Raw genomic sequence first — 23,639 nt, 5'->3', positions numbered from 1 at the left:
AATAAAATTTCTAAGACTAATTTAACCAAAGATGTAAAAGACTTGTACTTGGAAAACTATAAGGAACTGAAGAACAAAACTGAGGACGATGCAAATAAGTGGAAGCATATACTGTGTTCATGGGTAGTAAGAATTAACATAGTTTAAATGTCCATACTACTTAAAGTGAGCTATATATTCAACATAGTTCCTATCAAGATACTAATGGTATATTTCATAGAACTAGAAATATTCCAGGAATTTATATGGAACCATGAGAGATCCTGAATAGCCACAACAATTTTGAGAAATAAGAACAAAGTTGGAAGAATCATGCTATCTGATATCAAACTATACTACCATAGTAATCAAAAGGCCATAGTAATCAAAACAGCATGCTACTGGCATAAAAATACAAATATAGATTAATGAAACAGAATAGAGAGCCCAGAAATAAACCAACACCTTTATCATCAATTAATATTTGACAAAGGAGACAAAAACATACACTGGGGTCAAGGTAATCTACTCAATAAATGTTGTTGGGAAAACTGGACAGATATGTATAAAAAAATAAAATGAGATCACCTTCTTACACCATACACAAGAATTAACTCAAAATGTTAGATTTAAAGACATGAATTTGTCTTAAATGAGTATGAAAAATAAATTATATAATATTTGACAATACTAACTCAAAAATTGCATATATATTTGATATTAAACATTTCCCCAAAAGCCAAGTCATTCTTTGAGTGCCTAAAATAGGAGATGCCCACTGGAATCCAATGTAGGCAATTTTGTTTAATAGGGAGCTTGGTCATGAACTTGAAAAAAGAGATCTGGCCAAAAACTTGACTTCTCTTTGAAGCACCTTTTTTAAGAGTGAAAAATACAAGTAACATTTGCACATAGTGTGTTCTATTTAAGGCTCCATACAGGCAACTGAACAGGGAAAGGCTCGGTTATTGAAGGGAATGCAGAGGAAAGGAGGATGGGATCATCTGGATAGTGACCCTAACCTCAAAAGCCTGAGCTTGCACCTCTCAGGGGACAAAATGGAAACCAAGTGAGGCCCACACAGTCTGAGTGATCTGCCTGAACCAGAGAACTAAAAAGTGGGCCTGAAAACTTTCTCACTGTGTTTTGCAGTCACACTATAAACAAAGATATTTTTACCACTTTCTGAACAATTTCCCTTTCCAAACACTATTTGTCAATCAAGTTGGGCACACAGAGCATACTCAAAGGTCTGTGAAAGAAAACTCTCTTATGTAGTCTTGATTAGCATCCAATCCAATTCACACTGCCTATTTTTTGAGGTTACTCTGCTTACCTAACACTTGAAATTCAATGGAAAATAAGACAAGCAGGGTGATAAGGGAGAGTATCAAGAGACTTGAGATGAGGTTGTGTCTTAAATAATAGAGTAACATTTGCTCAACCAAACAATTTTATTTACTGCAATTATACCAGGGATTTTTTTCTTCCTGGGTTTACTATATCTGAAGGTTAAAGTGTAACAAGATAAAAAGAAAATTTATAAATTATTTCACATTTGAATTTCCAATTTTTATTTTATCATTTTGTTGTTGTTGTTATAAGAAAGAATCAGAATGCATAACACCTAGAGGAAGTAGCCACTAAAATCAAATTTTCATTATACTTATCCATGGCTCTACTACAGCCAGATGTCTTAGAGTTATTTTACAACCCACAGATGAGCACTTTACTGGGAGATAAGTTTGTAAAGAATAAACTTTGTGTGTGAAACAACTCCATTATAAACAAGCCAGTCCCATCTTAAGCAAATATTTGTTTTGAAAAAGTTTAACACTTCAGTTTTCTGCAGCTATGAGGAGACTTTGCACCTTAGTCATTTCAGATAATATCTTAGTGTTTTGGGTAGTGACTCCTTCATCGTCAAAGTAATTCATATGGTCTTCCACTGAAAGCATCACTTTTTCAATTCAATCTAAAAAGAATGGGTATTTCTTTAAAAAAAAAAAACATAAACATTATAATGAAGGGAAATGTTTTTCTCTTTCTTTCTTATACTCCTATCCCCTTAGCCTATTAAAAACTTACCAGGTCTTAAGCCAGTCAGAGAAAGACAAGTATCACATGATCTCACTTACATGTAGAATCTAAGGAACAAGATAAACTGACTAACAAAATAGATCCAGAGACATAGAAGTATGCAACAGACTGAGGAATCTCAGAGGGACGGGGGTTGGAGGTGGGAAGAAATTTACCAAAGAACTTATATGCATAATCCATGGTCACAAACAATACTGCAGTGAAGACTTGGGCAGAGGAGGGCAGGATTGGGGGCGGGGGGTCAATGGGGAAAAATAAAGTGAATTTAATGTGTGTGTTTTTTAAAGTTACCAGGTCTTTGCCAAAAAAAAAAAAAAGGTATTGAATCTGAGGTCCCATGAAAGCTGACCAGATATAAATATTTGACTCCTTTGGGTGGATCCTACACAAATGTTCCCATTTATGTTTGATTAATTGCTCTCTAAGGTGGTCTTAACACTAGAAAATGTAGGCTTCATAAACTCCTTCCCTAAGTATGCCAAGTTACTTACTTCACAAGTATATGCACAATTCACATTATTATTATATCAGATTGGGTCATATTATAGCAATTCAGAAATGTATGTGTGTTTTCAAAGAGGGTAAGGAAAGTGGGCTCCTGAAAGTCTCTTGGATAGATAGCACAGTGGGAGGGAAACAAAACGCCCTTCTGTTTTCCATTAAAGTTATGTTCTGCACCAAGTTTGATTGCTAAACATCTGGCAGTCTTTTCTCTGATAACGTAGTTCAATAGAGTGGACAATGCTAAGCCTTTGAAGCGCTCCCTGTAACTCTTAAGTGGTAGGTGAACAAGAGGAGATAAAACTCTAGATTTCCCCTTCTATCAAAAGTGGCAAAAAAGTTTTACAGACATCTCTTATTTCTTTATTCTTTGAGGTCCCATTGTTCTCTTTTCCTAGATAGGATATAGGAGAAACTATGGGGAAAATTGCTAAAATGCTTCATCCACTTCCACTGCCAGAAACAAAGCCTTCTGCCTTTTCCTTCACTTCTGGAAAAGAACCAAGAACTGACTGAAATATTCATGATCATGTCTTTAAATGCTTTGGATAATTTGTAGTGAGAGAGAGAAAGCAGAAATATCCAAAGTGAGAAGAGCTGAAAGAAGAGTCCTTTGGCTCTGATAATGAGATTATGCATCATTTGTTTCCTGAAGAATCTCTTCATTTTCCCAGGCTATCATTTGCAACAACAAAAACTCTTTAAAGTTAAGAATCAGTTTTCTGAAGCTATAAAAAAAAACATAAAAGTCACTCAGCCCAACCTTACATTTTAAAGACGAAGAAACTGTGTCTCAAAGAGGTAAAGTGACTTGCTCAATGGTACATTATTATTTAAGAATAATTTAGATGGTTTACAAGATGCATACAGCATAATATTTTTTTAAAGGACATGGATGTTTATAAAAGTAAAGGAGGGAGAAACAAAAGCCTGTGATACAGGAAAGTCCTGTATAGAAAACCAGACATGTATTGGCTACAAATTTGCCTCGGAGACTCTTAGCAACCAATGCAAAGAAAGAAAAATGAAGTATTACATGTTCACTGTTCATAGATTAAAAATATCAGCTTTTGCCCTAACCTGTTTGGCTCAGTGGATAGAGCTGCAGCCTGCGGACTGAAGGACCCCAGGTTTGATTCCGGTCTAGGTCATGTACCTTGGCTTTGGGCACATCCCCAGTAGGAGGTGTGCTGGAGGCAGCTAATTGATGTTTCTCTCTCATCAATGTTTCTAACTCTCTATCTCTCTCCCTTCCTCTCTGTAAAAATATCAGCTTTTTCCTGGATTCTTATTAAGAGGCCCTGCATTACAGTGTGAATCACTCCTAGAATAAATGCATGCCTCTAACAGTAAGTTTCATGGGGATCCCATCCCTCAGAACAGTCATATGCCATAATGCTGAAAATACAATAAGCTCATTCCTAACTAGAGAACAGAATTTTTCCATTTGGGTGTACTGCCTTGAGGTCTGGCTTTATCCGGAGAGAAAATTTGCATGAAGGAATGGAAGGACTAAAGGTCTTTTCAATACACATTTATTGATTGAGCACTTACTTTTTGCCATGCTGTATTCTAGGTGTTTTAAGTGTATGAGACAACTTTATCCTCAGCAACCCTGTGAAGCATTTACTAGTCTTCCCATTTCACTAATGTGGAAAACAGGTGCATGATTTGGCCAAGTACATGCAGCTAGTGAGGGTTGGAGGCCCACACTCTGCCTCCAGAGTGTGGGCTCTAAGCCACTATGTGCTACTGGCTAATACCAGAACTGCCGATTCCCCAGAAGGTCATCTCTCTGTCCTGTGGGTGTCACAGTCTTTCAACAGTGCTCAACCTTAAGATCTACTAAGGAGACATTTAAAGGGGAGACCAAGATGGCGGCATAGGTAAACACCGGAGACTGCTGCCGCAAACAACCACTTCAAAAATACAACTAAAAGACGGAACGGACATCACCCAGAACCACAGGAAGGCTGGCTGAGGAGAGACTCTTCAACTAGAAGGAAAAACAACAGCACACCGAGGCTCAGAGGAGGCGCAGTGTGGAAAAAACTCAGGTGCGGAGGTGCGCGCGCAAAGCGGGCTGGTGGCTGAGAGCGCGGTTGTCGTTTTCGGTCAGGGGGGAGTCTCAGACTCTGAGCTCCAGATACGGGCGAATCGCTGGGGACTCGGACCCAAACGGGAGAAGCGGGAGTGTCTGGCATCAGTTGGAAGGCAGCTTTCCCTCCGAGGTTTGCAGCGGTTCCGGGGGTTCTGAGAAGCAGAGCCTCTGGGAACGGGACTGAGAGGGGCCATAACCACTCCCTCCGCCCGCCCTGTTGAGCCCGCCCCGCCATCTTTACACTTATTATGCACTCTGGCCATAACTTTTGCAGTCTCAGGTGTAACAGCAAAACTGGCATGGATTTCTTTTTCCTTTTTCACAATTTCATGGGTGGAAATTCACTCTTACTGTCGATCTTAGCAGCCTCAACATAGAACTTTTGGGTTTCTTTCCTTATTAAGTCAAGAACTGTCACCTTTTCACTTAAAGGAAACGTTCTCAGGATTCTCTTTGGCATATCCCAGTTGTCAGCATCACTACTCTTGCACTTTGGAAACATTATTAAGTAAATAAGGGTTATGTGAACACACCTGATAACCCAAAGGACTACTGAACAACATAGGACAAAGGGATGATTCATGACCCGGGCAGATAGCTTGAGATTTCATCACACTATTCATAACAGCACACAATTTAAAACTTTTAAATTGTTTACTTCTGGAACTTGCCATTCAATATTTTTGGACTGTGGTTGACTGTGAGTGGCTAAAACCCTGAAAAGCAAAACTGTGGTTATAGAAGGACTACTGTATTTACCAAATTGATTTTTACTAAAACCAACCAACCCTTAGAAATGCCAAAAAGGACCCTTTTCTCCTGTTCTCTCTAGAAAAATAAAACAAGAAATCCAAGTCAAATTCCCGGGGCTTCAAGTGAAATAATTCACCATAGAAAAGGCTCCCGACACCGCAGGGAAAAGGCACTTCTGCTAACACTTCTAAATGTCCCTTAACCATGCTCTCCTACTTACTTTGTAATGATTGCATGTTTTCCCTTTAGGCCTACTAAAGTATTTAATTGCAATTACACTCATTTACATAGCAGATGAGGCTAATTGCTGGTATTAGTTACCAAATGTATGCTTGTATTGTGAGGGTGAAAAAAAAAATGCCCTACAGAAAAGAAAACGACTGTGCTTCTAATTAAGGAGTTATGAAGTCAGAATGAGCTGCTTCCAAGATGTAAATATGAAATTGAGGGCTTTCAGAACTCTATAATGGTTTTTTATTACTCCATCTCACTTCCTTGATTACACAGAATGTTTAGGGACTGAAGATAAATACAGCGCAATGTTCATAGTGCTGACCTGATTGCTAGGCACGTTCTCTCACAAGCAGATTGAAATAAATGCAGTTGTCTTGCAAACCCTTGATAAATGGTGAGTTATGAGTACTTGGTCTCCATTTACTTCACTGTTCAATTGCTAATCCTGGCTCTACTTAATGCAAGAGCAGTGTGGGCATTATTAAAAACACACAAATTGGTATTTGAGGCTTGTTAGTCACAACTGATAAAGAATAAACAAAGAAATCATGAAATGTGGTGCAAATTCTTTGGCAAAGAGCAAAAGTTAGAGACCTCCCAACTTTTTGGTTGGTTCTTCCCTGCTTCATTTCTGTGTTGGCACCATGGTGTCTAACCATGGAATTTTGTGGTGACTTACCTAGAGAAAGCTGGTAATCTCATTGGAGAGAAAATTCATACCTCTGAAACCATATCCACACATAGATGTCCCCAGTCGTTTCATGCCAGAAAGATTTCCAGGCAAAATAGTAGACAACAGTAAAAGTTGACAGTATTTACTACTGACTGTAATCCAGAGGCTCAGAAAGGCAAGCTGTAAAAAAGGACAGGATCCTTTTGAGAAAGTATCAGAAGAAAATGGGTTTTCTTAATAAAGGTTCACAATGAACAAATAGAAAACGACTCTCACAGTCACAGCATTCCAGCTCTGGGGGCTGACAAACTCAGGTATTTAAGACTTTCTAAATTTATACCGAGTTTTCACAGTAACGAGTTTATCTAGTTCCTCATTCCTTTCTTCTTTGTTATGGCTTTCCACCATCACCTCTGACACGTTCTCTTAAAGATAAATAGTTTCTTTAAAAAAAGAGAGGGACTGAGGGAGGGAAAAGCTTTCCAGCCTTAAAATATATTTGCTCTGTTAATTTTCTCTTTGCTGAATGCTTACCTATGATAATATTACACTGTACAGTATTCAGAGTGTTCAGTTACCAACATAGGTCATTTTATAAAATGAGTCTGGCTGTCAGCCAATCTTCTACCACTTCCTCTTCTCTTTGTTAAAAATAAAAGAAAGAAAAGAAAAGTACTGGGGACAAAAAAAATACGGGGGCGTGAAAGAGAAAGGATGAAGAAAATCCTCTGTAACACCAAAACCTGCATTCAGTGGTACCATGGCCTCGCCCTTCTTAGGAAGCATTCTGTTTAAATATAGGCCTTTGGTAAACCAATCCCAGGTGGTATGATGACAGGGTCAGCTGAATGTTATTTTTTAAACTTGTGTGAAAAATCCATTTGAGTTTCATCTCATCTCTGGGGCACTCGGGCGGTGCAATCACTGGGCTCTGGTGCCAAATGTAAACAGGACATCCTTTCAGATATCCAGGTCCAGCTGGAGAGAACACACACCCTCTGGTCCTCACCCTGTTCGGAAACCCACCCCAGGCCTTTCACAGAGATGCTGGGGCAGAGAGACCTACTCCTGCACGTGGGATGTAAACAGAATCCTTAAAAACATCTTTTTCTCCCTATTGTTTGATGTGCTCCTCCCCATCCCTGAATTCTTACACCACAGCAACACCTGCAGGCTAAAGTTGTCACAGACACCCCATGGTTGTGGTTTGTCACAAAGTTTTCCATTCACTGGGGAGATCTTAGATCTTAGACTCTGGGATCAGAGAATAGTAGAGCTAGAAGGCATTGGAGAGCTCTTCCAGTACAATTTTCTGATTTTGCAGAAAATAATAGATGCTGAGGAGTGAAAACAGGTACTGCCTTTGAGGAACCCAATCTTCGGTGACTCACTGTCTCAGGTGCTCCAGAAGACACCTTTTGGGTCATAAAGAAACAAAAACAAGAATCCTACCCTGAGGGTTGTATTTGTATATTTGTACCATTTCTCTGCATAACACAACACTACGAAAAACAAAAGTTAGTATATTAGCAAGAGCTCTGTGAGGTACAAACTACAAGCACTGCAGAAGCTTAGAGGTTAAAAGCATCAGTGGGAAATGACCAATCAGGAAATGCTCTAGGTAGGATGTGAAATTCTCACAGCACTCCCCACACTCACACTGGCAAAGGAAGTTCAAGAATGGTTGACTAATTCTGGTTGATGAAAAGCTACTTTTACCTCTACTGCCATTTACTTTTTCTCTTTTACTTGTCTTCTCTTTTTCCCCCAATGAACTCACTGGATTTCATTTCAAACTCCATTACGACCACTCTTGGGTATTTGTGCAACTCAGCTGCCTTACCCCTCTTTGGAAATTGCTCATAGAAGTAGGTCCCCAGTTGGCTGGTCTTCATTAGTACTTCAGTTCTCTGTTTGCCCTACCCAACCCCAATTGGAAAGAGGTGGTAAGACCAAGGATGACTGGCTGATCCAAATTGGGTCAATCTATTCCCAGGAATTTGGAACTAGAATATTAGAGAGTTCAGTTAGTCTCAATACGCAATTGGAAGCAAAGCAAATACCTTTGAGAGCTCTGTGACCATGTGTACCTGAAGTAGAGAGGGAATTAGAGAAAGAGTACTTTCTGGCTCATAGGAACTACTTTGATCCCTCTCCGAGGACTGGCTGCACTCTTGCCTTCACGTACCTGGCCATGTCCCTGTATTCCTACATAAATTCTCAAGTACTTCAAGTTGTTTCTTGTTACTGGGAACCAAAGTGACAACTAAAACTCAAATTGTGGACTTGAATATTTCCCCAGTACCTTTATCTGAAAAGATGTCTCCCTTTTCTGACTATCTAATTCTAGAACCAACCCATCTATAAGCATTAAGAGTGAGTCTAAACTTGTCCATTTTTTATTTCAATCTTCAGATCTGTCAAAATAATAGTGTGGGTCAAGTTCCAAAGGATTTAAGACCAGTTAGATAAACTCAGATTTCTCCTACCAGCTTTTAAAATAGTCACTAAAATCAAGGAACTACCCACTGGGATCTCCAATAAAACCTATGATTTAATATGACAATATGCTTTTTTTAAAAATCAATAAAACAAACATGTGCTCATACCATAATGTGGCTCAATGATTTCAAAGAAAATATTTACAGAATAAGTTTGGATTTATAATAAGAGTTTCTAAGTAAATCTGAGCAGAGAAAGGACTGACCTGACTGTGGTTAAAATTGATTTCACTGGTTTTATGTACAGGTCTGAAAAGAAGAAAATATCTAAGAAAAGACTAAACGCTTTCATTAAGAGTTTCTAAGTAAATCTGAGCAGAGAAAGGACTGACTGTGGTTAAAATTGATTTCACTGGTTTTACGTACAGGTCTGAAGAGAAGAAAATATCTAAGAAAAGACTAAATGCTTTCATTGGACTATCAACATGCATTGTCCATAATCAGGTTAATAGGTCAGGAGTAACACTTTTAGAGACTTAAGTCCTTGCCATCAGACTTATGTTTTCTGAAGAATCACTAATTTCATTTCTTCAAGAAAGCCATGAAGAGCCTGAAACAACCCCTGTCCCATGTCTTACTAACAATTCCCCACTCAGCCCACATCATCGCCATCGAAGCACTCAGGACCAGGTCTAAGCGAGGTCATGAAGCAGAGCTCTGTTTCAGTATCCTCTCCACAGGTAGGTTCTCACTCAGAAACTCAGGCTACCTCCTCTGCCAAGGGATTTCCCCCTGTGGAAACTCCCACTTCCATCACCAGCACATTGTTCCTGGAGAATGTCAAATGTACTTGCCTATACCATTCTCCCCCACCATCATTTACCTTTCCAATTCCCCTTACTTTTGGTCCCTGGTCTTTGCAGATAAAATGATTAAGTATTTAGTGATGCAGATAAATCAATTCATTACCTCATCCAGCTACCAGTAATTAGATTTGCATTTTAAGAAGGTTTCTGGGGACAATGTTTATTTGCAGGAGGTAAAAAATATGTCTTAACCCTCTTCTGCATATTCTATAAATTGTAATATGGTGCAGATCTTATAATAGGCATCAAATATGAACTTGAATTGAATTCCTGAAAAGAATTAAAGCAGATAAGCCAGTCTAGGTTTTGCCAACGTCTTTCCATCCATCTCCCCTCTCTTTCCCCACATGTCTATATGTTCATTCCAGGAGAGGTTATATTAGTCAAACTATATGTGTCTCTAGGTTAAAAAAAAAACCTACAAAATAAATCTAGAATTTATTAGCTTGTTTCTATATTAGGGCCCCATTGAAGTCATTTTAACATACTTTATAACAATTTCCTCTTCAATGAAATGAGGTTATTATTGATCTATTACTCCTAGAGCTTTTGGTAACATTCTATTTTAGTAAAAACACTTTGGGAGCCTTCCAGAAAAACTTTCAGAGAAAACCAAATATGGACTATTAATTTTTAAAAATGCATTAGCACCTATTGTGCATAAAGTGCTGTATCAGCTACAACAGAAGACACAAATACGGCTAATATCTTCTGCCTTTAAAAAGCCTACACTCTAATGTGAAACTTTATAATCTAAGTTATTTTACTAACAATAAAATCATATCATATCAGCAACATCTCTTTAAATATGCAAAAGATACAAGCATACTAATCTGGTAGAATTTTTCCCATAAATAAATGAGAGAAAAAATAAGGAACTTTACAACTTACTGAAAAGTTGTGGCCCCCAAAAAACATAGGCAAGTACTTGAATAATTTTCTATTGACCTTATATCCTTAGAACTGTCCTTTGAATGCCATTTGTCTGGTGGACCATAGGAACTGACTTAGAGGGCCTTGCTAACAGTGTTCACCCTGTTAATGTTAACAGTGAATGTCAGGTCCTGCTGAGGTACTCAAGGGGCAATACAGCACAGAACTTCAAAGCCCAGGAGATAACTACAGAGAAATGAAGATAACAGTTAAGCTAGGGAAAGCTGGAAAACTTTGAAGGGCTCTAAATAGAGTTACATACACACACACACACACACACACACACACACACACAGTTCAACAGAAGGCACCGCAGGTCAGATATCTTACTGCGCATTGACTCTGTCACATAGCTTGATGGCTGGGACAAATTTACATTATTCTAGGAACTACCTCTAGAGAGCACATTCATCTAAAAATGATGCTGTGTTACAAGGAAATACTGAAATTTTAACATCCAGGCTCCTTCTATCAATATTATTTTATTATTTTATGGAAAAATCCAGAAATTATAAGGTCAAATACGCTTAGGAATGTTCTGAACATTCATCAAAGATGCTGCTGTCTCGAGGATTAAGGTAAATCATTATTTTTCTTCCTAATTCTGGGTCACTTTAACATCCAGGCTCCTTCTATCAATATTATTTTATTATTTTATGGAAAAATCCAGAAATTATAAGGTCAAATACACCTAGGAATGTTCTGAACATTCATCAAAGATGCTGCTGTTTCAAGGATTAAGGTAAATCATTATTTTTCTTCCTAGTTCCGGGTCATATGGAGAAACACATTTCTGAAAAGAATGGTCTTTGAGCATTAACTCTAAAAACAAGCAAAGGCATTTAAGAGTGAAACACATTGTCCCATTCTTTACTTGTAGGCTGATCTGCCAGCTTCTTACCCAACACTCCAAGGAAAAATACTTTTCTGAGAATGCAACTAAAAACATCTATCACTTCAAACTTTTCCTCTCTTTGGAAGTCACAGCTTTTGACTCAGGACATGAACCCAGCACTAAATGCAGCTGTCCAAGAAGTATGTACAGGAAATGGGAAGTGACAGACAGGGGACAGGGAAAGGACATTTTTATCTGGTCTCTGAGAAGGCTTATGGAAAAGTTTTCCAGATATTTTATGGAATGACAAGAGGAGCCAAATGTTTGGAATATAGGTAAAAGGTCTACCAGTAGAGAAATATGGCAGAAATAGTAAGGCACAAAATTTTCCATCTTTAAACTTAGGGAAGTTAATACTCTATGCGTGCATGTGTTTTCATTGGGAAGTGCTGAAAGTAATACAGGTCTTAGAAAACAAAATCACAAAATGTCGACATTATTAATTATAGGTCTAGTTAACTTTGCCTCTTATTTGAACATGACTCTACTATAGAAGTTAGGATCCACCCCAAAGAGATTTTTCTATACCTCTCACATATTTTTCTATAATAATTCTTTCTGACCACCACTCCCTACACTTTTTTGTATCCACATTGTGAATTCAGTACAGCAAGTCACAGTACTGGGTTCTGAATATTAAATAAGTTGGTTGCATGCTGGCAAAGAAAGTGAATATGATTTACTTAAAAATAAATTCATTTCAAGAAACACAACTGAGAATTTGGAGCAGAATGATGGAACTTGGCCTTTGCTGTATCTCTGCAGGCTACCCTCTTTCATATTGGTTTTTTAACTTGATCTGGTGACAAATGTACAGTTTCAGAGAAGCCTAGCATTTAACAGAAAGGCTAATATTCTCCCCATGTATCTGCTCCTTATCCCTTTTTATCCTTCTGTGTTAAAATAGCCAGCTTACCAAGTGCACTGACCTTCCAGAGATGAGCACTACAAATACATAAATACATAGATGTCTTTTTATATAGGCTTTTTCTAACCAAATTTAGCTGCAAGGGGTTATAAAAGACCAATGTGTTGACAAATGACAAGATGTTACTCACTGTAAAAATATTATTGCATGCACACACTTTCCTGTTACGGTGCATATATTGAATGCAACTTTGTTCAAAGTGAACTTCATATTAAGAGAAAGCTTGCTTTCTCATCTGTTCTAGCTTGATTTTGAATTCTCTGGAGGTAGCTATTTAAAAAACCTGGCCCTGAACCCAATAATCACAAGTAGACGTGAATTTCCCCCATGAGATGTCACAAATTTAAAAATGGATTTTATTTGGTTCAAAAGTGGTTTGGGCCAGAAAACATTTCAGATAGAGTATGTAAAAGATGTGGCTCTGGAGACACATTAAGGAGTGTTACTTCCAACCTCTGCTAAAATGAGTGTTCTTCAATAATGATGTACAGATAGGCATATGGCTATTTGAATTTATTATCTATATTTCAGTTAAGTCAAAGCCTTTAAAGACAAATTTGGCATCAGAAATATCATTTGTATTTGTGAGGGCCTTAGAAACCCTAACCTCACAAATGTGCATGAATAATGGGTTCTAATATATTGATTACCCACAGAACACGCATTGTAGTTCCATCAACTACTGGCAACAACAATAGGTTATATAATCCAATTTCTTCTGTAGCTGGGTTGAATTATCTATTAATATAAGATATCAAATAAACATGATATGGGGGGGTTGGGGGGGGGGGGGGGGGGGGGTAGTGTAGGGAGTTTCACTCTCATATCAGAATTTTTTTCTGTCCCCCCCCTCCCTTCCTCTGTCTCTGAAAATCAATTTAAAAAATTAAAAAATAATTTTAAAATAAACAAAGTACACAGACACTTGCAAAACCAACAAGCCTGAATGCTGAATTCAATCTTCCAATGCAATTCATTAATTACTCTTGGATGTAGAACTCATTGGGTTGTGTGTGTGTGTGTGTGTGAGAGAGAGAGAGAGAGAGAGAGAGAGAGAGAGAGAGAGAAGGCATCAGACCTCAGCTAGGGTTATAAACCTAGATGTCTTTTACTGCTGGATTCAACTGTTGGGCCAAATGGTTCTAGCCAAAGGTTATTAAGTATTCTCAGTGTTAATTACAGTAGTTCTGGTGGTTTATGTCAGGTCTGGAAAGAGCATGATGAGCAAGTCCATTCTGGATTAGCGAAGGCACATGGTAGACACAACACTGAACTCAAGGTCTGTATTTGGGCAGTGGAATGGACAAATTCTAGCTGTGTTTGGCAGAAATACAGATCTAATGATCCTTGTGAGACTAATACAAACCCGGGCAAATGGCTGGATTTTGTAATGTTTTTAGCATACCACATTTTATATAAGAAATGGGCCCACTGCCTTGGCCATTCTTTTATTTGAAGCCAGTGTTTAACTCTAAAATTTTCCTATTGTCTTCCCTACCCTACGTATCTTACAGAGCCACCACACGCAACAAGACACATATTTTTCCATTAGATCTTCAGGGTGGGGATTCTATTGAGGTCAGTGTTTCAGAGTTTGGTACAGGATGTGCCTTCAGCCTTCTGAATCCTGGCTCAGTGCAATCACTGATAAGCCGAGCCTTTGCTCTTGATTTCCCACAGAACTAAAAAAAAAAAAAGTATAGCTGAAATGACTCGGGAGAAATGGGTAAAATGTATTTTCCCAGCCCAGCAAGCTCCCTCTGCTTCCCCCACCAGCCACACACTCCCACACACCCTCTCTGTCTCCTCTTCTTAAGTTTTTTCTTCCTCTTTGGCTTATGCTGTTCTTTTTTGGTCTCTGGCCCTAGTTATGACAGCTGATTGACAAAGCTGGCAGCTCCCTGGGTGTCTGCTTAGGCAGAATTCCCCCTGCAAAGCCAGGATGCAAAACAAAGAACAGACAGCAGTGCAGAAAGGAAGACAGAACAAAACAACACCAAGAGAGAACCAATGTTGTTTGCTGAAAATATTTTTGAATTTTTTCAAAAAGAGAGAGCAAACCTTAAAAAGATTGCTGTAATCTGCGTTTTGTTCTGCCCTCTTTTCTTTCTAGCCATCCCTGCCCCGCCCCCTCCTCATACACACCACTTTTTGGCTGCCATTTCTCCATCTGCTTTCTTCCTTGTATATTTTTCCTGAGTCATAAACATTTCATCCGGAAGAAGTTCCCTGTTTCTAACCATCAGAGCCACGCCTTTGTGTTATCCTATTTTTCCCACCTGTAGGGTAGAGGATGGCAGCAAGTGACTTTGTAGCAATTATTGCTCTGCCTCCTTCCATTTCAGACCTTTCCTCCACTGTTTTCCAGGAAACTAGGTTTCTTGCTGCCCCCAATACTACCACTATGCAAGGTGCAACCCCTCCAGCGTAAGATACTCTTCTCTAAAATCTTAACATGAGAGATGGGCCTCTCTATTTTCCCCCTTTTTAAAAATCTGTTAAGTGAGCCATTTGCCTAAGAACTTTATCTCAGTTTTCTGTCACATTGTAAAAGCTCACCTAAAATTATGTTCACTGACATGTTGGTAACAATAGATCATCCCTTTGGTGGTGTATTCCTTTTAAAATTACTAAGGCAAAGAAATAAACATACAATGAATAAATTTTTTTTATTCTAAAATGCAACTATTTATATTGTTTAAGAAAGAACCTTGTTCGATGTATCAGGCGAGGTCCTAGAAGCTCCTTAATACTCTTTCTCTTATAGTAATTTTGCCTAAACTTTGAATTCAATACTTTTCTGGTAATGATTTTTAGGCATTTAGTTTTCCTGAACTTTTAGGAGGGGTCTTAGCGTACATATTTTTTTTAACCTTAACAGAGCATTCATTCTCTTACATTATTTTTAGTATGGTTAAAATAAATGTATATAATATGTATATATATATATGTGGTTTATCTGATAAAGGACTTGCCTCCAAAATATATAAAAATCTCTTAAAACTCATAACTATGAAAGCAAGCAACCCAATAAAAAAATGACAAAAAAATTAAACAGGCATTTAACTTTACCAAGAACTTACATAGATGGCAAATTTCATGTATCTATACTAATAATAGCTTAGGTGGTCATCACGCCCTCACACATCACGCCCTAACATCATCACAAATGGCCGTCACAAGATGGCCATCACAAGATGGCCATGTGCATGGCGGAGGTGGGGCCCAGTGGAGGAAGCGGGTCACAGCAGGGGAGGGCAGTTGTGGGTGATCAGGCTGGCAGGGGAGGGCAGCTGGGGGCGACCAGGCCTGCAGGGGAGGGTAGTTGTGGGCAATCAGGCTGGCAGGGGAGGGAAGTTGGGGGCGATCAGGCCAGCAGGGGAGCAGTTAGGCGTCAATCAGGCCGGCAGGGGAGCGGTTAGGGGGTGATCAGGCTGGCAGGCAGAAGCAGTTACGTGGAATCAAGCGGGCAGGCAGGCAAGCTGTTAGGAGCCAGTGGTCCCAGATTGTGAGAGAGATGTCTGACTACCAGTTTAGGCCCAATCCCATAGGGATTTCCCCCGAGGGGTCCCAGATAGGAGAGGGTGCAGGCTGGGCTGAGGGACAACCCTCCTGTTGACGAATTTCGTGCACCGGGGTTCTAGTACAGAAATAAGACCCCAAATGCCCAGTATCATTAAGAAAACACAAAGCTGAAACATGAGATACTTAGATCAGCTAAAATTAAAAACACTGACCATGGCAAATGTTGCTGAACATGGGAACTGGAACTCTTCATACCCTGTTGATAAGAAGGTGAAATGCTACCACCTCTTTGGAAATAAGTTTGGTAGTTTCTGAAAAACTTACACACACACTTATCCTATGATCTAGCCATTCCACCTCTTGATATTTACTCATGAAGAGACATGATAGCATATGCCCATGCAAGACTTATATGCAAACCTTCATAGCACTTTTATTTATAATAGCCTCCCAAACTGGAAATAATATAAATATCCATTAATAGGCAAGTGGATGAATAAATTGTGACATATTTCACACAACAGAACATTACTTAACATTGAAAAATGAACTAATATTATACACATGCAACCACATGGCTAAATCTCAAAATAATTACAGTTTTAAAAATGCCAAGGAAAGCCCTAGCTGGTTTGGCTCAGTGGACAGAACACTGGGCTATAGACAGAAGGGTCGATTCCAGTTAACGTCACATGCCTGGGTTGTGGGCTCAACCCCCAGTAGGGGGCATACAGGAGGCAGCCAATCAATGATTCTCTCTCATCATTGATATTTCTATCTCTCTCTTCCTCTCCCTTCCTTTCTGAAATCAATAAAAATGTATTTTTTAAAAAGCCAAGGAAAAAATAGAAACTTTGATTAAACTCATATAAAACTCTAGCAAAACGCAATCTAATTTACAAGGACAGAAAGCCTGGTGGAGAGCACAGTGGGCAGGAGAGAGAAATCATAAAGGAGCACAAAATTTTATGGGGATGATGAGTGTTCAGCATCTTGAGCACAGTCATGGTTTCACATGCCAAAACTGGTCATATTGCACACTTCAGATATGTGTAATTGACTATATGCCAATTATATCTCAATAAAAATGAATATAGTGGTTTGCCTGAGACTTCTTTGTTTTCTACCCCCTACATTTAACTGAACACTCTTTTCTTTTCTATTGTGTTTTCATGCTATTTCTAGCAGCTTCTCCTCATTGTGGGACCCTGGCCTGGAAGGAAGCCCTGATATGCATTTTGTGAGCATGCAGAAGCGAGGTGAGTGGCAGAGAATGCTGGAGTTTTTCAGCTCTTGGAGTGAACACAACCTCTTCCAGTCCCAGCCGCTGCTCTTATATTGGCCCAGCAAGTCACCAGAAAGGAGTACCTTTTCTTTACAGCCCATTGCTTCTCTCTTCTTTGCAACCCATTGCTTCTCTCCACTTTCTCTTCCACTGATGTCCCTAGAACTCAGTTCTGTGGCTGCATGTGGTATGGCTATCCACTTGTCTTTTGGGATTCATGGGGATGCCTCATCACCAAGCTGTATCTTAAGGGTTAGATATGAGGTTTCTATTTTGCTACCTATTTTAGGGGGACATTGCAAACACCACACTGCCACTGTTATCTCCATATTCTTAGAGCCCCCAGTTGACATTCTTTTGAATTTGGGAGGATCTTTTTTTTCAGGAATACTTCTATTGCTCTGCTGACAAAAATTAAACATGGTGCTTAGGTAAGGCATCACATACTGAAATTGGTCATTTATTCAAGTGATATTATTGACTGCCTACTACATGGCAAGTACAGTTCCATGCTTTGCGGACACAGTGGTGAACCAGTTATGTAAGCTTCTTGCTTATAACAGAAAAGACAGATGAACATATAAAATAAATAAAATATATTGATATGGTCTGACGGTTTGTGCCCCCCCCCCCAAATTCATGTGTTAAAATCCTAATCCCTAAGATGATGGCATTAGGAAGTGCGCCTCTGGGAGATGATTAGGTCATGAGGGCTCAAGCTAGCTGTTCTTGTAAAAAGGCCTCAGAGAGCTCCCTTGACCTTTTCATCATGTGAGTTCACAGCAAGGAGGTGCTGTCTTTAAACCAAAAAGTAGGCTTTCATCAGCTGCCAAATATGCCAGCACCATGATCTTGAAATTTCCACCCTCCAAAACTATGAGAAATAAGTGCTTGTTGTTTCTAAGCCACCCAGTTTATGGTATTTTTATTATAGTAAATTACACACACATACACAAACACACACACACACACGGTATTATATCAGTTTTAAAAATTAGCAGTGTTCAGGTGGTAACTGAAACCCTAATAATAGATGACACAATTTGAGAAAAGCATGTAAAACTTAAACACAGGACCCTCAACCATATTAAAATTTTAGGTACAGAATTCAAAGAGAAGGCATGAAACAGACTGAGAAATAAAAATCATAGAGATGGAGGTAGGCCAGGATTATAAATGAAAATGTAGAAGAATTTATATAAGAGGGGAGATATAAAATTACTATTTCATCGAACTTTCCATGAAGAAAGAAGGGAGATAGGACAACAGCAGATAAAGGACACACACATCAAAGACTGTTTGGTTAGGGACAAAGTTGGTGTTCTGGTTGCAGTGAGGAAGCAACAGGAAGAGAGAAAGTATTCCTACTTAATGGAAGAAGGGTCAGTACTGTGCTAGGCACTAGATATATAGAGAGATAAACTCTATCCTCTTCTTCCCATGAGATGCTCACAGTGTAGTGAACAGGGTAAGCAAATAGACATAATTTATTAATTACATTGATTACCTTAAATTGGCTGCATCAGCATTGTGTACTAGATTGCAAACTACTTGGTGGAATTTCATTCCTGCAAGGGGCCTTAGCAAATATCTATTCTCTTTTTTCACATGATAAAACTGAGTCATAAAAAGTTTAAATAGCTTGTCTAAGGCTACTATAGCCCATTAATTGAAGATTCCCGATTAGGGTAGAGTGTCCCAATTATCTTTTTTTACTTGAATAGCACACACCTTACTAAAGCATTCATATTTATATGTTTAAATACTCAAAGTATGTTTTATATGTTTAAAATCTCAATGATCAATTCCAACAGAAGAGCCAACTTGGATAAATCTGAAATCATCCTGCTACCAACATTTAGAAATAATGGAAAAACATGACCAAAAAACCGCAACACATACCTGAGTTTCAAAGAAAAAGAAAGGACGGTCTCAGGTGGCAGAAACCAGGGAACTGAAAGCCCTAATTGCAGTACATGAGCTGACTCTGCAGCTGCCCTGAGTGGGGTCCTCTAGTTTGGCAACAGCCAGGGGCTTAGGATTGCGAAGCATCGGAGACACAACTTCGGGCCTATATGATGCAAGGGATTAGAACTGAAATTGAGCATAAAGTCAGGACTTTCAAAGCCACACCCTCAGAGAAAAGTATAACAGAAAGAAAATAGACCACTACCCAAGGGAGATGACAAGAAAGCTTGTCTATGTGCTCTAGGGAAAAGAAAATGATAAAAATCCTGAGCCTACATGTACAGATTTAGAGACTGAATTTATATCACCTTCATAGTTCAGGATGCCCCTAAAATGAGAAATGAATAAAAAATTTATTTTCCCTAGGGACACAATGCAGAACTAAAAGTAAAAACACTCTGGAGAAATATTTCTTAAGTCCAGAAAACAGAATTCACACACACACACACACAGCACACCACTCAAGATGAGCTCATAGTTAAAACTTATAAAGCACACATAAGCAAGAGTTAGCAACAAAACCAATGGAAGGATAAACTTCCTAAAGCAAATGTTGTTGATTGCCCTTCCAGTATGCTTTGGGCCTTGGACTTGACCAGTTCATGTTTATTGTCAACTCCCATTTGCAGGTGTTTGCATGTCTGCCCAAGGGCTGTCTCTAAAGCATCGGCTTAAGTCACTGTCCTTGCACGTAGCAGGATATATGTGGCAAGGACTTAACACCCCCAGAGCAGCCCTCAACCAAGGCCAACATGTAAGTATTCCAGCTTCCTTGCTTCTAGGCAGCAGAGAAAAGTGTGATAACTCTGAGCTGTGTTCTTGCCATTTCCCACACATTCCTTCACCTCCCAAATAAACCACTTGTACTTGAATCTTCTCAAGGTCAACTTCTGGAGAAACCAGAACTCATAAAATAATAAAACAACAATGTGAATGAGAACATAACAAATATACCTAAAGGTGTAAAAGACATGAAAGAAGGAATAGAAACTGCAAGTCAAGAACAAACTCTCAAAAGAAGAGGCAGAATTATATAAGAAATGAATAGAAGTCACAGAATAAAAATTGTAATCATTGAAACTTCATTAACTGAGTTAAACAGAAAGTTGAACAAAAACACAAGTTAATTAGTGATCAAAAGCATAAATCTTAGGAAACTATAATAATAAATGTGTAACATGTTAATTAGACCGGACATCCTTTCTGACGACCTTCTGGATGAAGCCGGGTTCCAGGTGCCTGCTGATGGCCAGAGGGAAGCCTGGGTCCAGGGTGCCAGAGGGAAGCCAGTGCCGACAGCGGGGTGGAAAAGGAAGACCTACTCTTGCATGAATTTCGTGCATCAGGCCTCTAGTATCTATCTATATATATAAAGAGGTAATATGCAAATTAGGCCAGGACCCCATAACGGTCACGACCAGCTCAGAAGGAGAGGCCTGGCGCAGGCCCAGAGCCTGAGAGAACAACAGACAGGGTGGCCCACACCAGGCCCGAGAGGCAGAGAGAACAACACGCAGGGGGGCCGGCCCCCAGCCTCAGCCCTGCGACTGCGGCTGGGAAACGGGTTCGATTCTGATCAAGGGCATGTACCTAGGTTGCAGTCTTCTCCCTGGCCGGGGCCCATGTCAGGGCTCATGCAAGAGGCAACCAATCAAAGTGGGCCTCTCACATTGATGTTCCTCTCTGTCTTTCCCTCTCTCTTCCAGGCTCTCTAAAAATCAATGGGAAAATATCCTCATGTGAGGAAAGAAAGAGAGAAAGAAAGAAAGAAAGAAAGAAAGAAAGAAAGAAAGAAAGAAAGAAAGAAAGAAAGAAAGAAAGAAATCTCATAACCTACGAAAGAGACATTTTGAAAATGCCTAAAGAAAGTTGTCATTTTTTTTGTGGTAAAGGAACTGGAGTCCATGTTGATGAAAACACCTTGGTGGCTACGGTGGCCTGCAGTGGCAGCAGCAGTGGGGTGATGGGGGTGGCACCTTTCCCTGATCAGCCTGGTTGCTCCCACAGAAGGAGGCCAGACTGTGGCTTAGGCCCATGGGGAGCGGGCCTAAGCCATCAGTAGGACATCCCCTGAGGGCTCCCGGACTGTGAGAGGGGGCAGGCTGGGCTGAGGGACACCCCCCCCCAGTGCACGAACTTTGTGCACCAGGCTTCTAGTATATATACAAAACCCTAATATGCAAAGAGACCAAATGGTGGAACAACTGAACAACCAAACATTCAGTCACTATGATGTGCGCTGACCACCAGGGGGTGCATGCAGAACATGGTGAGCATCGACCACAGCAGGATGGTGGAGCAAGTAAGCGGGGGCACCAGACCAAGGCGGGGTGCTGGTTGCTGTCATCGAGGCGAGCCTCTGGTGGTTACTGAAAATTCTTTGCTCCCACACACCGCGGTCCTGCCCGGCCCCACTGGCACCCACTGCTGGCACCTGGCACCAGCCCTGATCTCCCCTCAGGGCTTCTCCACCTCCCCCTGCTCCTGAGGGGCAATCAAGGGCTGGCAGCCGCCTCTGGCACCTGCTGCCAAAGCCAGAGCCGCTGTTCACACCCACTGCCAGTGCCAGTCCTGCTCGCACCCACTGCCAGCACCTGGTGCTGGTCCCAATCGCTCAGTACTGTCAGAGGTGCAAGCGGGGCTGGCACCATTGACACTTGGGAGTGGCAGTGGAGGAAGCGGGGGCTGCTGGCAGAGAGGGGACCTAGGGCCACAGTGGGAGGGGCTAGGCGGGGGCATGGAGGATAGGCCAAGACCCGCCCCTGTGCCCACCACAGCCTTGCAGCCCACAGTTCCTTTCAAGGTGCATGAGTTCGTGCACTGGGACCCTAGTCAAGAATAAAGCACAGAGAGTAAAAGAAAAAAATTGATTAAAAAATTAAAAAATATATGAATAAAAGCTTGGGGGATTGACCAAGAAGGAAAAAATATAACTAAAAGACAACATAAAATAAAAGGAATATAGATAGTATTCAAAGATAAAATAGTATAGTTTTCTAAAGTCAAAGCAAAAAAAGAATACTCAGAATTGAGAAATGCCAGTCCTGAACAAGATAGGTAAAAATAAATTTATACTTAGAAACATTCCTAGTGAAATTGCAAAATCATCAAAAAATGACAATCTAAAAAGCAACCAAAGAGCAGAGTGCATCATTGGAACTACCCATTACAAGCACAACAAACTTCTCTCAATAGTAACAATAGTCATTAAATAATATATTTAGTGTATTAGGAGAAAATAACTATTGACTCCAAATTCAGAGAAAGGAAAAAATAAAATGTTCCTCAGATAAACAAAAATTGAGATAGTCTACCATTCACAGGTCCTTCTTAAATGAACTGTTAAAAATTAAACTGTAGAAATAGGAAATTATAGAAGAAAATGGAATCCAAAAAGCAATAGTGATCAAAGTAATAGATAAATATGTAGAAAAATCTGAATAAACATTGACTGTGAGAAGTAATAATCACTTATTGAGTGGGAGGAGCTGAAACCAGGGTTGTGCTAAGATACTAGGTAGTATGAGCATGTTAGATAGGGATGCTAATAAGAAGTTAAAATACTCTATTGCTTGTATTGCTTGAAAGAAAGATAGGTATATTAATCATCTTTAGAGTTTCTTAAGTCAAAAGTACGCATTTAAAAATGCCTGGATAACTAAGGGAAGTGGAGAGTATTTCAAACAAACTAGTAAAGGGGAAAAAGTGGGAAAATAAAGAAAACTTTGTCAATCCAATATAAAGCAAGTAGGGAAAAACAATTAATAATGACAAAAATGGTCAACAGTAATCACAAAAGATGCTGTATAAACACATATCAGTAATGACAATGAAAGTAAATGATCTAAGGACTCAGATTGGATTTTAAAAAGATATAATTATATAATATTTTAAGAGAATCAAATATACATTGGAGGTGAGAAAAATAGAAAATAGTAAAATGGCACATTAAAAAGAACACTATCAGTAATTTAGAAACTAAAGAGGCCATGGAAAATTTGAAAAAATCATATTGTTTGTGTCAGTTAGCTATTGCTCTATAACAAAGCACCACAAAATTCAGAAATTTAAAAATGTAAGTATTTATAATTGCTCATGAGTCTTAGGTTAGCCGAGAACTGGTGCTGACATAGACCAGGATGAACCGACCTTGACTAGACTCATTCATACATCTATAGTCAGCTGGAGTGGGCCAGGGGCTGCTGGTCTAGCATGGCTTTATTTGCATGCTAGCTATTGGCAAAGGCAAGGGAGGGGTGGTAAATGACCCATGTCTCTCATCATACAGCAAACTAACTTGAATAATTGCAGGATTCTAAGAATTTGGAAGGCCTTATTGTTTTTATAGCATGTCTTTATTGTTGTTATGTCATATTGTTATTGTTTATTTATTAATCAATTTATATATTATTTTTATATACATTTTACTAATTTTATTTCATCTCTGACACTTCTAT

This window comes from Myotis brandtii, unplaced genomic scaffold, assembly GCF_000412655.1.
Source record: "Myotis brandtii unplaced genomic scaffold, ASM41265v1 scaffold927, whole genome shotgun sequence".
Taxonomy (NCBI): Eukaryota; Metazoa; Chordata; class Mammalia; order Chiroptera; family Vespertilionidae; genus Myotis; species Myotis brandtii.
This window is presented reverse-complemented; position numbering follows the sequence as displayed.